This window comes from Dermacentor andersoni, chromosome 11, assembly GCF_023375885.2.
Source record: "Dermacentor andersoni chromosome 11, qqDerAnde1_hic_scaffold, whole genome shotgun sequence".
In the NCBI taxonomy this organism is placed as follows: Eukaryota; Metazoa; Arthropoda; class Arachnida; order Ixodida; family Ixodidae; genus Dermacentor; species Dermacentor andersoni.
Window position 1 is genome coordinate 82336599 of NC_092824.1, and position 23867 is coordinate 82360465.

Here is a 23867-nt window from a genome sequence, read left to right on the forward strand (position 1 = left end):
CGCCCGTGCGTGTCTGGTCTCTCTTCGCTAGCATTTTCTTTCAGCGTGGACAAGCGTCCGAGTGTCGCCAGTCAATCGACAAGTATTTCTGTCAAAGGGGGACGTGGGTCTTCTCACAAAACGAATTGAACGGCTTGCTATATTGAACCGCTCCTCGCAGTGCTACTAAACCGGGTCAAGGATTCAAATAACTACAGCGGGTTCAGTGACGCCCGATACAGTTCCGCTACGCTGCTGCAAAGTGTACGCAGAGTGTAGCGTAATGTGCACATGAGCACGCGGATAGAGCATGTGGTATGTTGTCGGCAGAACGAACTGTGTGACCAGCTAGGCAGCAATAGCGGCCCAGCTGGCCAAGCTACTGGTCGACAAATAAACAGCGTTTGATGTGCCGTTCCGGTAGTCGAGCGGCTTGAGTGTTGATCTCGTATCCTTCAGGACGGCAGTTCGAATCCCGTTGCCTGCATCGCTGAAAAAAAAAAAATGCAGCGATGCCGGGGCTGAAAGTGCCATCCATGAAGGTTCGAGGTGGACCGTTAAGGCTGGGTCTCGGACCCTAGAGGACCTCCTGCATCGTAGTACCGGCGTACGCATGGCCAGTGCGCGGATTGAAGGCGGTGCGGACGTCGGCACAACGACACAGGTGGCCCCCTGGGATCTACGTCGCCGTGCAGCTGGCTGGCGGAACTGGGAGTTCCGGCACCCAGCTGTGCCCTCGGCCGCCGGAATGTGGCGGATAAGAGGGAGTTTTGTGTCATGGTGCACACAATTTCCTCTCGCTATCCCCCGGGTATCCTAAGAGGGTGGATACCTGCTGCTTTTGGGGGAAGTGCGGAGGGCACCTCACGGAGAAGGGCGACCACAGGCGAAAGAGAGAACACCACGACGCCCACAGAAAACTTACCTGCAAACGACCTGAGCCACACAGAAAATCGCCGTGCACCCGGCGGACCACCCCCACTCAAATCTTTTGCCGCGCCAGCTCTATAGAGGTCGGCCCTCCAAGAAGTCGCGCGGCCCTCCATAGAGGTCCGCGCTCCATAGAGGACGACGCGGACGTCTACGGAGGGCAGGGCGATCTCTTGGAGGGCCGACCTCCATAGAGCTCGCGCGGCAAAAGTTTGGAGTAGGGGGGGGGGGGGGGGGTTCCGCTGGGTGCGCGGCGATTTTCTGTGGAGGGGTGGCTCAGGTCGTTTGCAGGTATGTTTTCTCTCGGCGTCGTGGTGTCGTCTCTTTCGCGTGTGGTCGCCGTTCTCCGTGGGGTGCCCTCCGCACTTCCCCCAAAAGCAGCAGGTATCCACCCTCTTAGGATACCCGGGGGATAGCGAGAGGAAATTGTGTGCACCATGACACAAAACTCCCTCTTATCCGCCACATTCCGGCGGCCGAGGGCACAGCTGGGTGCCGGAACTCCCAGTTCCGCCAGCCAGCTGCACGGCGACGTAGATCCCAGGGGGCCACCTGTGTCGTTGTGCCGACGTCCGCACCGCCTTCAATCCGCGCACTGGCCATGCGTACGCCGGTACTACGATGCAGGAGGTCCTCTAGGGTCCGAGACCCAGCCTTAACGGTCCACCTCGAACCTTCATGGATGGCACTTTGAGCCCCGGCATCGCTGCCTTTTTTTTTTCAGCGATGCAGGCAACGGGATTCGAACTGCCGTCCTGAAGGATACGAGATCAACACTCAGGCCGCTAGACCACCGGAACGGCACACCGTTTACAGTTTTTTTGTCGACCAGTAGCTTGGCCAGCTAGGCCGTTGTCGCCGCCCATGCTCTCACAGTTCGTTCTGCCGACGAGACAAGACGTGCTCCACCCCGCTCTGGCCATGCTTATGCGCACAGGAAGCCGCCAGTCACGCTGGCTGCGCGGTGACGCTACACTGTTCGTCGACGACTTTGCCGCGGCGTAGAGTAACAGGGTCTTGCCTCTAATGCACTCCAACCATTACATACGCTTGACTGGTGCCATTTTGTCCACGGCAACGTGATGTACACGGGAAGTACGGATGCGTTATTTTGTAGGTAGTGAACGCATCATTCGTATGCGAGACATTCGTGAGGAAAATAGTCAGACTGGACACGCACGGCGTTAATTCAAGGCAAGTTTATTTCGAAGCCAGTAAACGTTCTTACACGAGGCAAACCATTTTTCTGGTTGTGTGAAACAGCGTGCGCGCGCGCGCACACAAAAACACTTCAATCTCAGCTCTGCAAGAGCGGAAAGGCGGTAGCTGCTCGAGAAAGACTGTCCTCATTTTAGACGCAGAACATACATCTTTAAGGAAGCCTTCGGAATGAACAGCTGCACGCTTGGGCTTAGCCGAAGGACAGGGCACCCGAGAAATGCACGCTGTAGAACTACAGTAGAGCACCAAACGATCACACGGTTTTAGAAGAGAGTTTGCAGACATCCGTACGTTAAACGTAATCTGATTTGTGGGACGTCACGCTGTGCATCCTTTGAAGACTGTCAGTTTACCGCACTAGAACAGAAACGCAAGGAGTCCACAAAACAGACCGCCGTCTGGTGCCTCGTGCCGAACGTATCCACGCCAAGACTACCCACTAGCAAATACCTCGCCGTTGCTATGGAGAAGAGTCTGGTTAGGCCTACGGGCGCCGGAATCGCAGGCTGATCTCTGAAATTGCAGGAGCTATGCGCTAACGTTTCAGGAGAGTTCAGAGGAAGCGCAAACTCAGTTTTATAGGTACTGGCGACAAACGAGTCTCAGAGAGCGGTTATCAGAACATACGCTTAAGCTGGAGCATGTTCGACGCTACTAAGCGTACGCAGACGTCCGAACCTGAAACTCGTCAAATACCGTACGTTATCATAGCGCACGCAAACCGCAGAACCAGACTAACGTTCAGAACGTGTGAAGGGTCGACGACATTTCTTTACGTACGTAATGCTATTCTTCGGTTGCAAACGCTAAACTGAAATCGTCAATCGAAGCATCTCTAATTCTGAGATTGCTTAGCTCGCGCATAATGCCAGTGGCACGGTTAACTACCGGCTACACAATCGATAGGCACCAGTTCAGGCGCGCGCGTCATAAGCCATCGCGTAATTTTTTTTTTTTTTCAGCGTACTCAACCTCTGGAGAGTCCACAAGATTCCCTGTGAATGGTATTATAAGTAACGTGTCCGACCAGACTTCGTTGTCCGTTAACGAGACCTCTGGTTGCGGAAGTCTCCAAATACTTACTTTGCAGAGCTTGTTCAAAGCACACAACACTAACGCGAATACTATTAGGGAGTAGTTAACCCTGTAATGCCGAAACACATTTCTACATCAAAGAAAATTCCTAGAATTTGATCTATTTCTCGTCTTGGAGGACACATTTGTACTGAGAGTAAGTTCAGCAAGCACTCGTTTGCAATTAGATTCGAACCTAATCAAAACAGCCACATGGCTCTAACGAATTCACGAATTGAGTGAAGGCACCACTTGACTTCAGTAAAGAAAACAGGCTAGCTTCGGGATGTTCAACGGATCTCGTCCTTCCCCCCCTCCTCCTCCTCCTCCTCCTCCTCCTCCTCCTCCTCCTCCTCCTCCTCATCCTCCCTCTCCTCCTAGCCGTAACGAGAGATCGCTGGGAGAGGCCTTCGTCATGTAGTGGACACAAAAATGCCCTGATGGTGAATTAATACGACTACTTGTGTTCCACGTGCGCAAATTTAAATTACGAAGCCTCAAACGCGCACTATACAGAATCTGCGTTGTGCAGTACTGGGTTAAAAGGGTGCAAAAACACCTTGGTGACTGGATGAAGAACACATTGCGCGAATACGCTCCCGTGAACATCACATTTTGCCGTCGTGCGTGGTTTTCCGTTCTTTGGGCCATTCATGCCATCCACCAACGTTTCGCTCGTCGCGTTTCCTCTGCCGTTACCAACAGGGTAACTCCGTAAGCCTGTGTTACCGAGCTCTATTTGAATGACCCGCCCTAACATCTCCTGAGGCTACCGAAGATCTACCCCGCAAATACTCATTAGTTAGACTCGCGGTACGAAAGCGCGAGTTGTCTTGCACGTCATCGGCGCTGAACGCCGCCATCGTCGTATTCTTCTGGCCTTGTGGCCAGCGCTGTTTTGAGTCTTTATTTTTGTGTATGTGTGTGCGTAACCAGGCGTTTGTCGGGATTTCCAGCAATGGTGTCAGTTGCCTCGTTGTCGTGATGATAGATGTGGCCACTCTGACGCCGGTTCGATACTTGACGTTCCAGTTGAACTTCTCCAGCCTGGGTCAGCGGCTGTTCGGCGGTCCGGCAGCAAGTTGCTCCCGATCGAGGGATTGTCGTTCCAAGTCCGTGGTGGGGAGGTCCTCGCCATCATCGCCACTGACGATGAGCACATTGCTCTGAACGTGAAAAAAATAATTAGAGGGCTGCGAACACCTTCAGGCAGAAAAAAATTGATCGCGGCCTGTTTTCCTCAGTTTTCAGGATTTTGCCTACTGTTCGATAGACGGTAGGTGCTATCGACAATGGGAAGAGGAAATTTACGGACCCTGGTTCCTAGCGCCGGTCACAGTGGGCCGACCATGGATATAAGATAATAGAAAAATTGATTATTAACCTATTTATTTATGTATCTATTTATTAATGTACAGTACCTAACAGGCTACTCATCGACACAGTGAAAGGTACCTTTTTATTGTTAATGACAACGTGTGGTTACAAGTCCCCCCCAAAAAAGAAAACGTATGATTCAACATGTACGGTAAACAACAGTGATATTGAAGATACAACACATCATAACTTTCAAAAAATTTAGAAAGAACGTGGCCTAAACTGTCTACGAGGAAATATCACAATGCACATCGCCCAGCAAGGATACAAATGGCACCGTTCAGAGAAACTGGACGAAGAGCCATTATCTAAACCTTCGAACGCCGCAAAGTTCTCGCGCGAAACCACGTGACGTTCGGTGACATGCACGCAGCGCAACCCACGTGCTCCATGCGGGAGAATTCTAGCCTGGAAATATGAGCCATCTTATTGGCCATCCTATTAATAGGATATAACTTAGAATATTTCAAATATTGAGTTGTCAGTGGCATACTACTGCTTTGTGAGGGTAGCCAAAGTTTGTAAAAAGCATGAGTCCTAGTAATGAATCGGCCCAGTATGTGGATTCTGATACTGAAACGAGTGCTTTTTATCCCCTCCGACTGCAAGGCACACATCAAGCTAGCTTAACGATAGGCACTCCAGAAATTCCATGCGGTTGACATGAAGGCCTAATTTTTTTGCTATTCGGCTGCATTTCCCATTTTAACCGCTGTACCATCAGCGTAAACAGCAACGTGACCAGAAAATAATCGATCGGAATGCCTGTAGCGTAACCTGGCATACTACTGTGTTACATGTTGCTCTCGGTGAGCAGCAGTATGAGGAAAATGAAACAAATTGTTTCATGAAACAACTCCATTCAGAATAGTTTCCCACCATTCTGACACAAACTGTGCAAATTGACTTGTGTAAGAATGTCCCTCACCTACAGCTACAGTGGCTCAGGCCAACGTCTTTCTAATTCCAGTTTGACGAGAAAAGGTGTACACGTCACAAGATATCAACAAAAGGTTGTACAATAGCATTGGATACTTAATATTCGAGGGAAAACATCGTTTTTTATCCCCTTTGGCAACATTAAGTTCTCAAAGACTGTATAGGCTCGTACAGCTACACAGCCTGCTTCATTGCGTAACTTCACTTGTATGCCTAATATGGCTGCGGGAAAAATGTAACAGTGCTCTTGCTCGAATAGTATATTTGATCACAGATTTGCGAATTTGAAACTACTCGAGAAATATTGGAAAAATACTGTACTCAGAAAGTTTGACAATTTGATTAGACGACTGAAGTGAATCGAAAAATACCCAAGTTGCTATCTAATATTTTCAAATATTCGCCCACCCTCAATACCGCGCGAATTCATACCAATCAGTCATACCGTTCACACTGCTATTCTAAATGCCCACAGGCAACGGTTCGCACGTATCTCACCTTTGTGGATGTCACGGAGATTTCAGTTTACAACAAATACGTCAACTGCTTCCTTCAGCCCGACGTACAGCTTCCTGCCTGCTCCGCAACAAGCCTGCAAACTATTTCATTTTATTCAACACAGCATTCAAACTCCCCAAATATGTAATAGGCAAATCCACTTCGCATTCCTGTCACATACTCCATCATTGCTAATCCACCCACGCCTCACATCTATTGCCCTTGGACAGTAATGACCATCCCAGGGCTGAGCGTGCTTCTCACTGAATTCTTCAGTGATATTGACTGCGCTGCATTTAGGTTCAATGCTTCACTGAAATTCCCTATCCAACACCATGGTTGTCATTTACTTTCCTTCGTTGTTGCTAACCCACACTGGAACTGAATGTACAGCTGAACTGCAGCCTATCAGTGGCCTGTGCCATTTCTCTGGCCGCTTCACCAACTACATTAATATATAAGTGAAGTGTGAATCCATAAATATTGAGTTCGCAATATTCTATATTTCCTTGTTTGTACAATTTAAGATGTTCTAAGTTTGCAGCATTTCAAAAGCCGTGGCAACGGCTTTGTTAACTAGAGTAAAGGACCTTGAAGAGGAGCCCGGCTCAGTAGAATTTTTGGATGTCAGAAACAATGGGTTACAATTTCGTTTGCAGAAAAACTAACCACGGAAAATATACCTGAGTACATCCTCAAGTAGCCCTTTCTGATTGATAATTACGGCGAGAACAAATGGCCAGGTAGGGCAAGCAACAGAGATGGTCACAGGTAGAAAAACGCAGTATTGAAGCACAAAATTACAGTTTGTGCAGAATGGCCGAAGCAATGCACTCAATGATAGCGTTATTCCACAAGTGACAGAACAACAAGAGTCATGTGACGATAACGCATCACAAACTCCACAGCATATTTCATTCTACCTGAACTATCTCTCTCACCACACTTGACGGTTAAAAACATGCAAGGTTCGAGTTTCGTTGAACATTCGGCGATATCCAAATGCATAAAAGTTAGGCGCCACCAACATATTCATTTGTCAATTGCGTGGACGCACGTCACAGCTTCTGTAAATCCAAATACAGCGACACTAACCAAACACACCACTTAACGAAAAAAAAGAATTGTCGTGGAAAAATACGTAAGCCTATAGCCCGCTAGAATGCCTTTCCAGCCTTGTTCTCCCTTCTCTAAAAAGTTGTAACGGGACGAAAATATCACTACGAAAACGGGACGCAAATATAATTCAGCCCGTTAGGATGTCTGCCCAGTCGTCTGTGTATTTAACTAAAAAGCTGCACCTGGATACACGTGGCAACTTCTGCAAATTCAAATATACTGACACTAACTAAAGGGAATACAAACATTTAGAAAAAATATTGCTGAGGTAAAGCATAGCTTAATAAAGGTTGTTAGAATATACGCCCAGCCGTCTTCTGACTACTCTAAATACTTTAAATGGAAGGCCATATCATCACCACTGCAAATACACATATACCAACACTAATTAAAGCGAGGAATACTGGAATTTACGCAAAATCATTGTCGAGGAAGAACATGAGCCTATAGCCCGCTTGAAAGTGTGTCCAGCCCTCCTTGTATTTAACTAAAAAGCTGCACCTGGACAGACTTGATGACTTCAGCAAATTCACATACCTTGCCCCTAATTAAAGGCAATACAAAAATGTAGGAAAAATATTGCGGAGGTAAAACATAGCTTACTAAAGGTTGTTAGAATGTACGCTCAGCCCTCTTCTGACTTCTCTAAATACTTTACTGGAAGGACATATCATTACCACTGCAAAATTAAAGCACTAATTAACCAGCACTAATTAAAGCGAAGGACACTGGAATTTACGCAAAATCATGGTCGACGAAAAACATGAGCCTATAGCCCGCTAGAATGTCTGCCCAGCCCTCCTTGTATTTAACTAAAGAGCTGCACTTGGACAGACTTGACGACGTCTGCAAATTCACATACATTGACCCTAATTAAAGGCAATACAAAAATTTATGAAAAATATTGCGGTGGTAAAGCATAGCTTATTAAAGGTTGTTAGAATGTACGCCCAGCCCTCTTCTGACTTCTCTAAATACTTTACTGGAAGGACATATCATTACCACTGCAAATACCCGTACACCAACACTAATTAAAGCGAAGGACACTGGAATTTACGGAAAATCATTGTCGAGGAAGAACATGAGCCTATAGCCCGCTTGAAAGCCTGCCCAGCCCTTGTTAAGGGGAAATTATTCTTTGCCTAATCGTTCATTTATCGCGTTAGACGGCTTCTGCGTGTCCCCGGGGACTCTTATTTGCGGAGAACCAGCGCCTTAGAGGCACTTTATTTTTTGTTGGAAAAATGATGTTTTCATGGGCTATAGGCCTACCATTTTATTAATTTTAAGGGGAAAATCATTCTTTGCCTTATCGTTCATTTATCGCGTTAGACGGCTTCTGCGTGTCCCGGGGACTCGTATTTGGGGAGAACCAGCGCCTTAGAGACACTTTATATTTTGTTGGAAAAATGATGTTTCCATGGGCTTACCATTTTTTTAATTTTAAGGGGAAAATTATTCTTTGCCTAATCGTTCATTTATCGCGTTAGACGGCTTCTCCGTGTGCCCACGGACTCGTATAGGTGGAGAACCAGCGCCTTTGAGTCCCCGGTTTCTCCGGGTGCCCGGGGACTCATATAGGTGGAGAACCAGCGCCTTTGAGTCCCCGGTTTCTCCGGGTGCCCGGGGACTCATATAGGTGGAGAACCAGCGCCTTTGAGTCACCGGTTTCTCCGGGTGCCCGGGGACTCATATAGGTGGAGAACCAGCGCCTTTGAGTCCCCGGTTTCTCCGGGTGCCCCCGTGTGCCCGGGAAGCTCAAAGTCGAAGCATTCATCACGCCCCCTGAGAGCGCACGTCCACTGAAACTAACACATCGATGAACGAATTTGCACAAATAAGTTATCGCTGAGAAAAACATCAGGCAATAGTCCATTTGAATCTCAAAGCACTGCTGTTCACTCATATCTTTGGAAAGCTCAAATTGGATGCATCAAACACTACCTCAGCAAATGCATTTACACTCACGGTAACCAAAATGATTGAAAAATCAATTTGCCAAGTCAGCTGTTGTGGTAAAAAACAAACATATAGCCTATTAGAACCTCGATGCGCTCCTGTACCCTCATTTCTTTGAAAAGCTTAATTACGACGCATACTACCCCCTCTGCAAGTTAACATATCCTGACACTAACTTAAACGCTTCATTAACGAATTTGGACAGATCACTTACTGCTAAAAAAAACGCCAATCTCAACGCACTGCTGCGCAATAAAATCTCAGAAAGGCTATATTGGATGCATACAACACTGCCTCAATAAACGCAATTACACTCACGGTGACTTAAATGATTGAAAAACCAATTTGCCCGAATGAGTTGTAAAAAACATCAGCCTATGGGCCATTAGTACATAAACTCGCTCTTGTTCCGTCATTTTTATGAAAACTTTAATATCGACGCATTCATTAAGCGCCTTCAACATGCATATACTAAAGCTAACTTAAGCGATTGGCAAACGAATTTGGATAAATTAGTTACCGCGGAAAAAAAAACGCAAGGCTCCTCGAATCTCAACGCACTGTTGCTCACTTAAATATCTGAAAAGCTCGAATTGGATGCATACAACAGTGCCCCAGCAAACGCAATTAAACTCACGGTAACATACATGATTGAAAAACCAATTTGTCCAAATGAGCTGTCGTGGTTAAAAAAAAACATCAGCCTATGGCCGATTAGAACCTCGACGTGCTCCCGTTCCCTCACTTCTATGAACACCTGAATATCGACGCATACAATAAGCCCCTTGCATATGCATATATACTAAACTAACACAAACAATTGACAAATGAATTTGGACAAATTAGTTACCGCAGAAAAAACACCAAGGCTGTACCCTGTACCAATCTAAGAAATTGCTGTTCACAAACACACCTTAAAAGCTCAAATTGGATGAATACAACACTGCCTCAGCAAATCCAATTACACTCACGCTAACTTACATTACTCAAAAACCAATTTGCCCAAATGAGTTGTGGTTAAAAACATCAGCCTATAGCCCATTCTAAATTCGACGCACTCCTGTTCTCTCACTTTTCTTAACGCTAAATATCTACCCGCACCTAACGCACCCCTGCAAACGAACATATGCTGACACTGACCTAAATGATTGATAAACGAATATGCACATATTAGTTACCGGGCAAAAAAAAAAACACCAAGCTATAGCCTGTTCCTATATCAACGCACTGCTGTTCACTCATATCTCTGAACAGCTCAAATAGGATGCATAAAACACTGTCTCAGCAAACGCATTTACACTCAGGCTAATTTACACGAATTAAAAACCAATTTGCCCAAATGAGTTGTGGTTAAAAGCATCAGCCTATAGCCCATTAGGTCTTCGATGGGCTCCTGTTTCCCCAATTCTCTGCAAAGCTGAATTTCTAAGCATACATTACGCCCCGTGCAAATGAACATACGGTGACACTAACCTCAATGATTGACAAACGAATATGCACATATTGCTATCACAAAAAAATAAAACGCTAGGCTATAGCCTGTTCGCATCTCAACTCATTGCTGTTCACTGATATCTCTGAAAAGCTCCAATTGGATGCATACAACACTGCCTCAGCAAACGCATTTACGCTCAGGCTAATTTACATGAATTAAAAACCAATTTGCCCAAATGAGTTGTGGTTAAAAGCATCACCCTATAGCCCATTAAGTCTTCGACAGGCTCCTGTTCCCCCAATTCTCTGAAAAGCTGAATTTCTAAGGATAGATTACGCCCCGTGCAAGTGAACTCATGCTGATACTAACCTACACAATTGACAAACGAATAGGCGCATATTAGGTATCGCACAAAAAGGAAAAAACGCTAGGCTATAGCCTGTTCGAATCTCAACTCATTGCTGTTCACTCATATCTTTGAAAAGCTCCAATTGCATGCGTACAACACTGCCTGAGCAAACGCATTTACACTCAGCTAATTTACATGACTGAAAACCCAATTTCCCAAAATCAGTTTGGGTAAAAGCATCAGCCTATAGCCCATTAGGTCTTCGACGGGCTCCTGTTCCCCCAATTCTCTGAAAAGCTGAATTTCTAAGCATACAATACGCCCCGTGCAAATGAAATATGCTAATACCAACCTAAAAATTGACAAACGAATAGGCGCATTTTAGCTATCGCACAAAAAGAAAAAAAAACGCTAGGCTATAGCCTGTTCGAATCTGAACTCAGTGCTGTTCACTCACCTTGCCTAAGTGATAAACAAATTAGGGGAAACTACTTTTCGCAAACATAATCACCCAAGAACCCTCTAAGAAGCTCACTGCACTCCTTTTCATTATATTCTCTCAAACACTAAAACTGGACGCTTGTTTCACTACTCCTGCAATTGCATTATACTGCCACTAACTTAATTGTTTGTAAAACGAACTTGCTCAACTTATAGCGGAATAAACGACAGCCTATTGAAAGTTTGTACCTCACCGCTTTCCCTTTGACTGACACATCTTTAAAGCTAAAATTCGAGGTACACATCTTTCTGCCGACAAATGTACGAATACTGATGGTAAGTCGCCTAAGGGATAAATGAATTTGGGCAAATTACTTTTCGCAGAAAAGAATCAGCCTTTAGCCTCCTTAGAAGCTTGGCCTACTCGCTTCACTAAATTCTCTCATAGGGTCAAACTGGATGCTTGCTTCACTGCTCCCGGAATTGCACTTATACTGCGACTAATATGTTTGAAAAAGAGTTTGCTAAACACACAGCGGAAAAACATTGAATACAGAAAGTTAGCACTCACTGCATTCCTTTTGGCTGAATTATCTGCAGGGCTCAAATTTGAAGCATAATTCACTCTGCCTTCAAACGTACGTATACTGATACTAACTTGAATAATTGATATACTAGCTGGGGCAAATTATTTTTCGCAGAAAAAAAAATCAGTCTCTGCACCCCTTAGAAGCTCAGCCTACTCCTGTTTACTCAATTCTTTGAAGGGTTCCAACTGGACGCTTACTTCACTACTCCTGCAATTGCAATTATACTGCCGATAACTTCCATGTTTGAAAAACAAATTTGCTCAACTTAAAGCAGAAAAACCGACAGCCTACAGAATATAGTACCTCACCACATTAATTTCGGCTGCATTATCTGCAAAACACAAATTTGAAGCACAATTCACTCTGCCTTCAAATATACGTATACTAACTTGAATAATAATTATACTAACTGGGGCAAATTGCCTTTCCCAGAAAAGAAATCAGCCTATGCACTCCTTAGAAGCTCTTCCTACTCCTGTTCACTCAATTCACTGAAAGACTTCAACTGGACGCTTACTTCACTACTCCTGCAATTGCAATTATACTGCCACTAACTTAAATGTTTGAAAAACAAGTTTGCTCAACTTATAGCTGAAAAACCGACAGCCGATAGAATATAGTACCTCAATACATTCATTTTGCTGAATTATCTGCAAAGCACAAACTTGAAGCATAATTCACTCTGCCTTCAAATATACGTATATTGATACTAACTTGAACAATTAATATACTAACTGGGGCAAATTACTTTTCCTAGAAAAGAAATCAGCCTATGCACTCCCTAGATGCTCTGCATTCTCGTGTTCAATCAATTCCCTGAAAGACTAACTGGACGCTTACTTCACTACTCCTGCAATTGCAATTATACAGCCACAAACTTACATTTTAAACAACAAATTTGCTCAACGCATAGATGAAAAACCGACAGCCTATAGAAGTTAGTACCTCACAATATTCATTTTGTCTGAATTATCTGCACAGCGCAAATTTGCAGCATAGTTCACTCTGAAATATACGTATATAGATACTAACTTGAATAATACAATAACTGGTGCAAATTACTTTCCCCAGAAAAAAAATCTGCCTATGCACTCCTTAAAAGCTCTCGTTACTCCTGTTCACTCAATTCCCTGAACGGCTCCAACTGGACGCTTACTTCACTACTCCTGGAATTGCAATTATACTGCCGATAACTTCCATGTTTGAAAAGAAATTTGCTCAACTTAAAGCAGAAAAACCGACAGCCTACAGAATATAGTACCTCACCACATTAATTTCGGCTGCATTATCTGCGAAACACAAATCTGAAGCATAATTCACTCTGCCTTCAAATATACGTATACTAACTTGAATAATAATTATACTAACTCGGGCAAATTACCTTTCCCAGAAAAGAAATCAGCCTATGCACTCCTTAGAAGCTCTGCCTACTCCTGTTCACTCAATTCCCTGAAAGACTAACTGGACGCTTACTTCACTACTCCTGCAATTGCAATTATACTGCCACTGACTTAAATGTTTGAAAAACAAGTTTGCTCAACTCATAGCTGAAAAATCGATTGCCTATAGAAGTTAATACCTCACCACATTCATTTTGTCTGAATCATGTGCAAAGCACAAATTCGAAGCATGATTCACTCTACCTTGAAATATACGTATATTGACACTAACTTGAATAATTAATAGACTAACTGGGGCAAATTACTTTTCCCAGAAAAGATATCAGCCTATGCACTCCTTAGAAGGTCTGCCTACTCCTGTTCACTCAATTCCCTGAAAGTCTTTAACTGGACGCTTACTTCACTGCTCCTGCAATTGCAATTATACTGCCACTAACTTACATGTTTAAAAAACAAATTTGCTCAACTTCTTGCTGAAAAACCGACAGCCTATAGAAGCTAATTCCTCACCACATTCATTTTGTCTGAATTATCAGAAATCCACAAATTTGAATCATAATTCACTCTGCCTTCAAATATACGTATATTGATACTAACTTGAACAATTAATTTACTAACTGGTGCAAATTACTTTCCCCAGAAAAAAATCTGCCTATGCACTCCTTAATAGCTCTGGTTACTCCTGTTCACTCAACTCCCTGAAAGGCTCCAACTGGACCTTTACTTCACTACTCCTGCAATTGCAATTATACTGCCACTCACATGTTTGAAAAACAAATTTGCTCAACTTATAGCTGAAAAACCGACAGCCTATAGAATATAGTACCTCACCACAATAATTTTGGCTGAATTATCTGCAAGGCACAAATTTGAAGCATACTTCACTCTGCCTTCAAATATACCTATACTGATACTAACTTGAATAATAATTATACTAACTGGGGCAAATTACCTTTCCCAGAAAATAACTCAGCCTATGCACTCCTTAGAAGCTCTGGCTACTCCTGTTCACATAATTCCCTGAAAGACTTCAACTGGACGCTTGCTTGACTACTCCTGCAATTGCAATTATACTGCCACTAACTTACATGTTTGAAAAACAAGTTTGCTCAACTTCTAGCTGAAAAACCGACAGCCTATAGAAGTTATTACCTCGCCACATTCATTTTGTCTGAATTATGTGCAAAGCACAAATTTGAAGCATAATTCACTCTGCCTTTAAATATACGTATATTGATACTAACTTGAATAATTAATATAGTAACTGGGGCAAATTAATTTTCCCAGAAAAGAAATCAGCCTATGCACTCCTTAGAAGCTGTGCCTACTCCTGTTCTCTCAATTCTCTGAAAGGCTCCAACTGGATGGTTACTTCACTACTCCTGCAATTGCAATTATACTGCGGCAAACTTCCATGTTTGTAAAACAAATTTGCTCAACTTATAGCTGAAAAACCGACAGCCTATAGAATATAGTACCTCACCACACTAATTTTGCCTGAATTATTTCCGAAGCACAAGTTTGAAGCATAATTTACTCTGCCTTCAAATATACGTATGTTGATACTAACTTGAATAAACAATATACTAACTGGGGCAAATTACTTTTCCCAGAAAAGAAATCAGCCTATGCACTCCGTAGAAGCTCTGCCTACTCCTGTTCACTCAATTCCCTGAAAGACTAACTGGACGCTTACTTCACTACTCCTGCAATTGCAATTATACTGCCACTCACATGTTTGAAAAACAAATTTCCTCCACTTATATCTGAAAAAGCGACACCCTATAGAAATTAGTACCTCAGCGCATTCATTTTGACTGAATTATCTGCAAAGCACAAATTTGAAGCATAATTCACTCTGCCTTCAAATATACATATATTGATACTAACTTGAATAATGATATACTAACTGGGGCAAATTACTTTTCCCAGAAAAGAAATCAGCCTACGGACTCCTTAGAAGTTCTGCCTACTCGTGTTTACTCACTTCCATGAAAGGCTCAAACTGAATGCTTACATCACTACTCCTGCAATTGCAATTATACTGCAACTCACATGCCTGAAAAACAAATTTCCTCCACTTATATCTGAAAAAGCGACAGCCTACAGAAATTAGTACCTCACCGCATTCATTTTGCCTGAATTATCTGCAAAGCACAAATTTGAAGCATAATTCACTCTGCCTTCAAATATACGTATCCTGATACTAACTTCAATAATTAATATACTAACTGGGGCAAATTACCTTTACCAGAAAAAAAAAATCAGCCTATGCACTCCTTAGAAACTCTGCCTACTCCTGTTCACTAAATTCCCTGAAAGGCTCCATCTGGACGCTTACTTTACTACTCCTGAAACTACAATTATACTGCCGCTAACTTACATGTTTGAAAAACAAATTTGCTCAACTTATAGCTGAAAAACCGACAGCCTATAGAATTTAGTACCTCACCACCTTCATTTTGCCTAAATTATCTGCAAAGCACAAATTTGAAGCATAATTCACTCTGCCTTCAAATATACGCATACTGATGCTAACTTCAATAATTAATATACTAACTGGGGCAAATTACCTTTCCCAGAAAAAAAAGATCAGCCTATGCACTCCTTAGAAGCTCTGCCTACTACGTGTCTCGGACGTGTCTCGGTCTTCCGAGGTGTGCGTCTACAGCGGCAACGATTGTTATAGCTCGAGATCACCCAATATCAACGTACTTGGTAACCGACGCTCTCAGAGCGCATATTCGCCACGTTGCCCGACTACCTTCTCACCACCTTGCAGCTCTACCCGCAGAAAGGACACACGCAACTATCAGTCGTATGATTGTTGCCAATCGCACCTCATTGCCATGGAACTACTTGCCTGCAGCAAGACCATCCTCACCTTTATGGGGCCTGCACAGACCTCAAGTACGCCTCACCATCCCAGGAATCACTAAGAAGGCTAACATGCCGTCGTTTGCCCTGAAGCAGGCCACATTAGAACTTTTACATGAGGTGCACAGTGGCCGCGTACACGTTTACATCGATGGCTCAGTCACATCTGCAAGTTCAGCTGCTGCTGTGGTGATACCAACAAGATCCGTTGAAATACAGCTAAAAACGTCGCATGTATCATCAACGACAGCTGCTGATCTGGTAGCCTTGCGTGCGGCTCTTCATTTCATTCAGGAGGAACCACCCCATGCATGGTCAGTCTTCTGTGATTCCAAGGCAGCCCTACAGAGTGTACTCTCAGCACTGCGCTATGGATCACGTGAACAGCTCGTCGCAGAGATCAGAGAAGTACACCATCGCATAGTTGACGAAGGACACGATATCATATATCAGTGGTTGCCTAGTTACTGTGGCATACACGGCAATGATCGAGCAGACGCAGCTGTCCGATCTGCCCATGACGGCGTCAGCTGCGTTGCCATTCCTCTTTCGAGGGCCGACGCAGCGAAAAAACTTGCCGTACTGGCAAACGACCTGACATTAGCTCAGTGGAATTCATCCGATTTCACAAGTGCACGACTTCATACCCTGGGCCCTAATTTACAACGCCGTATTCCGCCCGAGCTTCCACGACGCGACTGTACCCTTCTAGTTCGTCTATGGCTTGGAGTAGCATTTTCAAATACGTACTCCTTTCTTATCGGAATGTCTAACAACCCACTTTGTGACTTCTGCGGGTGCAATGAAACAATCGCGCACCTTCTTTGTGAGTGCTCTCGTTTCGACCCGCAAAGTGCAGTCCTCTCAGCCACCCTAGACAAACTGGACAAGCGCCCACTGACAGAAAACAAGATCCTTGGATACTGGCCTACGCGAACATCAGCGCGATCGGCTATGAAGGCGCTGCTGCGGTATTTAAAAGACACTGGACTTTCTGACAGATTGTGACTTCACTGCGTGACGCAGGATTGTACGGTGCACTGCATAACACTAGGAACGCCTTTGCGGGCTACGTGACAGTGCTAACAGAAACAGTTTGTGTGTACGTGCGTGTGTGTGTAGTTTTTTTGAATCCTTCTCTCTCTCACCTATCGCATCCCCTTGCCCCTCCCCCAGTACAGGGTAGCCAACCGGAGATAATCTCTGGTTAACCTCCCTGTCTTTCCTTTGCCTTTCTCTCTCTCTCTCTGCCTACTCCTGTTCACTCGATTCCCTGAAAGGCTCCAACTGGACGCTTACTTCACTACTCCTGCAATTGCAATTATACTGCCACTAACTTACATGTTTGAAAAACAAATTTGCTCATGTTATAGCTGAAAAACCGACAGCCTATAGAAGTTAGTACCTCACCACATTCATTTTGCCTGAATTATCTGCAAAGCACAAATTTGAAGCATAATTCAGTCTGCCTTGAAATATACGTATACTGATACTAACTTGAATAATTAATATACTAACTGGGGCAAATTATTTCTCCCAGAAAAAAAATCAGCCTATGCACTCTTTAGAAGCTCTGCCTACTCCTGTTCACTCAATTCCCTGAAAGGCTCCAACTGGACGCTTACTTCACTACTCCTGCAATTGCAATTATACTGCCACTAACTTACATGTTTGAAAAACAAATTTGCTCAAATTATGGCTGAAAAACGACAGCCTATAGTAGTTAGTACCTCACCGCATTCATTTTGCCAGAGTTGTCTTCAAAGCGCAAAATCGACGCATGCATTGCTCCTCCTGCAAAGGTACGCGTACTGATGATAAGTCGCCTAAGGGATAAAGGAATTAGGGCAAAGAACTTTTCGCAGAGAAAAATCATTGTATAGCCCCTTTAGAAGTTCAGCCCACTCACTTTATTGAATTCTCTGAAAGGTTCAAACTGGATGCTTATTTCAGTGCTCCTGCAATTACACTTGTACCGCCACTAGCTGGCGGTATACGAATTTGCTCAACTAATAGCTGATAAAGCAACAGCCTATAGAAGTTAGTACCTCACCGCATTCCTTTTTGCCTTGACTATCTCATCACTATTGTTATCATCATCAGCCTGGCTACGCCCACTGCAGGGCAAAGGCCTCTACCACACTTCTCCAACTACACCGGTCATGTGCTAATTGTGGCGATGCTGTCCCTGCAAACTTCCTAATCTCATCCGCCCACCTAACTTTCTGCCGCCATCTGCTACGCTTCCCTTCTATTGGAATCCAGTCCGTAACCCTTAGTGATCATCGGTTTTCTTCCCTCCTCATTACGTGTCCTGCCCATGCGCACTTTTTCTTCATTTCAACTAAGATATCATTAACTCGCCTTTGTTCCCTCACCCAATCTTCTCTTTTCTTATTCCTTAACGTTACACCCATCATTCTACTTTCCATAGCTCGTTGCGTCATCCTCAATTTAAGTAGAACCCTTTTCGTAAGCCTCCAGGTCTCTGCCCCGTAGGTGAGTACTGATAAGACACAGCTGTTATATACTTTTCTCTAGAGGGATAATGGCAACCTGCTGTTCATGATCATAAAATGCCTGCCAAACGCTTCCCAGCCCATTCTTATTCTTCTGATTATTTCCGCCTCATGATCCGGAGCCGCGGTCACTACCTGTCTTAAGTAGATGTATTCCCTTACCACTTCCAGTGCCTCGGTACCCATCGTAAACTGCTGTTCTCTTCCGAGAATGTCAATCATTATTTTAGTTTTCTGCAGATTAATTTTTAGACCCACCCTTCTATTAGCCTCTTTAGATCAGTGAGCTTGCATTGCAGTTGGCCCCCTGAGTTACGAAGTGCAAAGCTCAAATTCGACGCATGCCTCACTCTGCCTGCAAATGTACGAATGCTGATAGCAAGTCCCCTAAGAGATAAACATGTTTAGGCAAATTACTTTTCGCTGAAAAAAATCAGCCTTTAGCCCCTTAGAAGCTCAGCCTACTCGCTTCACTCAATTCTCTGAAAGGTTTAAACTGAACGCCTATTTCACCACTCCTGCAATTGAAATTATACTGCCACTAACTTATATATTTGAATACCGAATTTGTTCAACTTACAGCTGAAAAAAAAACGACAGCCCATAGAAGTTAGTACCTCACTGCATTCCTTTTGCCTGAATTATCTGCAAAGCTCAAATTCGACGCATGCATCACTCGGCGTGCAAATGTACGAATACTGATGGTATGTCACGTAAGGGCTGAAAAATTTGGCCAAAATTTCTTTTGGCAGTAAAAATGAGTATTTAACCCCTTAGAAGCTCAGCCTACATGGTTCACTCAATACCCTGAAAGGCTCAACCTGGACGCCTATTTCACTACTCCTGCAATTGCACTTATACTGCCACTAACCTATTTGTCTGAAAAACGAATTTGCTCAACTTATACCGGAATGAACGACAGCCTATAGAAAGTTAGTACCTCACTGCATTCCTTTTGACTGAATGATCTGCAATGCTGAAATTCGAACCAGACATAACTCTGCCTGCAAATGTAGGTATACCGATACAAACTTGCCTAGTTGATAAACAAGATTGAGCAACTTACATTTCGCAAGAAAGAAAATCAGCCTTTAGCCTAGACGCTTAGCCTATTCGCTTCAATCAATTCGCTGATAGGCTCTACCTGGACGCTCATTTCACTACTCCTGCAGTTGCACTTATACTGTCACTAAATTATATGCCTAAAAAACGAATTTGCTCACCTAATAGCGGAAAAAACGACAGCTTTTGAATGTTTTCGTAACTTACCGCATTCCGTTTGACTGAATTATTTGTAAAATTCAAATTCGACGCATACATCGTTGTGCTTGCAAATGGACGTATATACTGAGGCTAACTCACCTAACCGATAAACGAATTTGGGCAAATTACTTTTCGCAGAGAAATATCAGCCTTTAACCCCCTTAAAAGCTTAGTCTGCTCACTTCACTCAATTCTCTCAAAGGGTCAAACTGGACGCTTTCTTCACTTCTCCTGCAATCGCACTTATACTGTCACTAACCTGCATGTTTGAAAAACGAGTTTGATCAGCATATAGCTGCAAAAGCGACAGCATATAGAAGTTAGTACCTCACCGAGTTACTCTTGCCTGAATTATCTGCAAACCTGAAATTCGACGCATGCACCATTCTGCCTGCAAATGTACAAATACAGGTGCTAAGCCGCCTAAGGGATAAAGGAATTTGGGCAAATTACTTTCCCAGAAAGAATCAACCTTTAGCCTCCTTAGAAGGTTAGCGTACTAGCTCCACTAAATTCTCTGAAAGGGTCAAACTGGATGCTTTCTTCAGTGCTCCTGCAATTGCACTTATACTGCCACTAACTTATACGTTTGAAAAACAAGTTTGCTCAGTATACGGCGGAAAAGCTAAAGCTTATGGAAGGTTAGTACCTCACTGCATTCCTTTTGACTGAAGTTTCGGCGAGGCTCAAATATGACTCATAATTAGTCTGCGTGCAAATGTATGTATCCTGATATTAACTAGAATAAGTGATAAACAAATTGTGGCAAATTATTTTCGCAGAAAAAAATCTACCTATGCACCCCTCAGAAGCTCAGCCTGCTCCTGTTCCCTCAATTCCCTGAAAGGCTCAAACTTCACGTTTACTTCACTACTCCTGCAATTGCAATTATACTGCCACTGACTTACATGTTTGAAAAACGAACTTGCTCAACTTATAACAGAAAAAAGGATAGCCTATCGAAAGTTAGTGCCTGACTACATTCCCTTTGACTGAATTTGCTGCGAGGCTCAAATTCAACGCATAATTCACTCTGCCTGGAAATGTACATATACCGATGCTAAGTCGCCTAAGGGATAAAGGAATTCGCTAAAATTGCTTCTCGCAGAAAAAAAATCAGCCTATAGGTCTCTTGGAAACTCAGAGTACTCCTGTTCACTCAATTCTCTGAAAAGATGGAATTTGACGGTTTCTACTCTATTCTTGCCGATGCGCGAATACTGCCACGAACTTATTTGTTTGAAAAACGAATTTGCTCAACTCATCAAGGAAAAAGCGACAGCTTCTTAAAGTTCGTACTTTATCGCATTCTTTTCGACTGAATTGTCTTAAAAGCTCAAATTCGACGCATACATCACTCTGCTTCCGAATGAACGTATACTAATACTAACTTGTCGTATAATTAAACGAATTTAAGCACACTACTTTTTGCAGAAAAACAATCAGCCTATCGCCCCCTTAGAAGCTCACCGTATTCCTGTTCACTCAATTCTCTGAAAGGCTCAAACTGGACGCCTATTTCGCAACTCCTGTAATTTAACATACACTGCCCCTAACTTAAATGTTTCAAAAACGAATTTGCTGAATATACAGCGGAAAGAACTAAAGCCTTCAGAAAGGTAGCACTTCACCGCATTCCTTTTGACTGAATCATCTGCAAGGTTGAAATTCGACGCATACATCACTCAGACGGCAAATAAACGTTACTGATACTAAATTGACTAATATAATAACGAATTTGGGCAAATTATTTCAGCAGAAATGAAATCAACTTAGAGCCCCCTTAGAAACTCATCGTATTCTTGTTCACTCAATTCTCTGAAAGGCTTAAACTGGACGCTTACTTCACTTCTCCTCTAATTGCAATTATACCGCCATTAACTTATACGTTTGAAAAACCAGTATGCTTAACATACAGCGGAAAAAATAAAGCCTGTTAAAAGTTAGTACCTCGCCACACTCCTTTTGACTTAAGATCTTCAAAGCTCAAATTCGAGGCATACATCACTCTGCCTGCAAAGGAACGCATAGTGATGCTAAGCCGCATAAGGGATAAAGGAGTTCGGGAAAATTACTTTTTGCGGAAGAAAATCAGCCTTTAGCCTCCTTAGAAGCTTAGCGTACTCGCTTCACTCAATTCTATCAAAGGGTCGAACTGGACGCTTTCTTCATTGCTCCTTGAATCGCACTTATACTGCGACTAACTTATATGTTTGAAAAACGAGTTTGCTTAACTTATAGCTAAAAAAAGCGACAGCCAATAGGAGTTAGTACCTGACCGCGTTCCTTTTGCCTGAATTATCTGCAAAGCTCTAATTCGACACATACATCACTGTCTGCAAATGCAAGGATACTGACGCTTAGTCGCCTAAGGGATAAAGAAATTTGCCAACAGCCCCCTTAGAAGCTCAGCTTAGTCCTGTTCATTCAATTCTCTGGAAGGCTCAAATTGGACGCTTACTTCACAACTCCTGCAATTTCACTTATACTGCCACTACGTAATTGTTTGAAAAACAAATTTGTTCAACTTATCGTGGGAAAAACGACAGCTTATAGAAAGTTAGTACCTCACCGCATTTCTTTTGACCGAATTATCTGCAAAGCTCAAATCGGACGCATACATCACTATGCCTGCAAATGTACGCATGCTGATGCTAACTCGCCTAACTGATAAAGCAATTAGGAGAAAATACTTTTTGCAGAAAAAGAAAATCAGCCTATAGCCCCCTTAGAAGCTCATCCTACTCCTGTTCACTCAATTCTCTGAAAGGCCCAAACCGAACGCTTTTTTCACTACTCCGGCAATTTCACTTTTACTGACACTAACTTCATTGTTTGAAAAAACAAATTGCCTCAACTTATAGCGGAAAGAACGACAGGTTATAGAAAATTAGTACCTCACCGCATTCCTTTTGGCTGAATTATCTGCAAGGCTCTAATACGACGCATACATCACTCTGCCTGCAAATGTATGCATACTGATACTAACTCAGCTATGCGAATTACTTTTCGTTGAAAAAAAAATCAGCCTATGGCCCCCTTATAATCTCAGCGTACTCCTTTTCACTTATTTCTCTTAAAGGCTCAAACCGAACGCTTTTTTCACTACTCCGGCAATTTCAGTTTTACTGACGCTAACTTCATTGTTTGAAAAACAAATTGTCTCAACTAATAGCGGAAAGAACGACATATTATAGAAAGTTAGTACCTCACCGCATTCCTTTTGATTGAATTATCTGCAAATCTCTTATTCGACGCATACATCACTCTGCCTGCAAATGTATGTATACTGATACTAACTCACCTATGCGAATTACTTTCCGTTGAAAAAAAAAGTCAGCCTATAGCGCCCTATAATCTCAGCATACTCTTTTTCACTTATTTCTCTTAAAGGCTCAAACTGGACGCTCACTTCACTACTCCTGCAATTGCACGTATACATACACTAACTTATATGATTGATAAACGAATTTGGGCAGATTACTTTTCGCAGGAAATATATACGCCTATAGCATCCTTAGAAGCTGAGCGTACTCCTGTTCCCCCAATACGCTGAAAGGCTTTAACTGGATGCTTATTTCACTATTCCTGTAAATGCACGAATGTTTGCACTAACTTATATGATTGATAAACAAATTTGTTAAACTGAGTTATAGCGGGAGAACGCCAGCCTACATACAGTTAGTACCTCACCGCATTGCTATTTACTGAATTGACTGAATCCACATTACAACCCCACAGAATCAGTCATTTAGACAGGATCTATGCGACAACTTTCTCGACGACTAACAAGTCTAGCTCGCCTGCCCACTATCAACCATGAAATACATTCACTTCGTAGCTCGCGTACGACCATTCGACAGCCTTGGCCATAACGGCAAGGTACGAGGTAACGGC

The 23867-nt window shown here is 43.3% G+C and overlaps 1 long non-coding RNA gene across 1 annotated transcript in view; it reads right to left on the reverse strand.

Annotated features, from left to right (window-relative positions):
* Positions 1 to 3568: 3568 nt before the first annotated feature.
* LOC129381701 (uncharacterized) overlaps positions 3569 to 23867 on the reverse strand; it is a 35115-nt gene continuing 14816 nt past the window's right edge. Inside the window, exons 4-5 of the long non-coding RNA XR_008609815.2 lie at positions 6019 to 6119; positions 3569 to 4370 (exon numbers count right to left, since the gene is read on the reverse strand). This is a non-coding gene — a long non-coding RNA (uncharacterized lncRNA). The remainder of the gene's footprint in view (positions 4371 to 6018; positions 6120 to 23867) is intronic.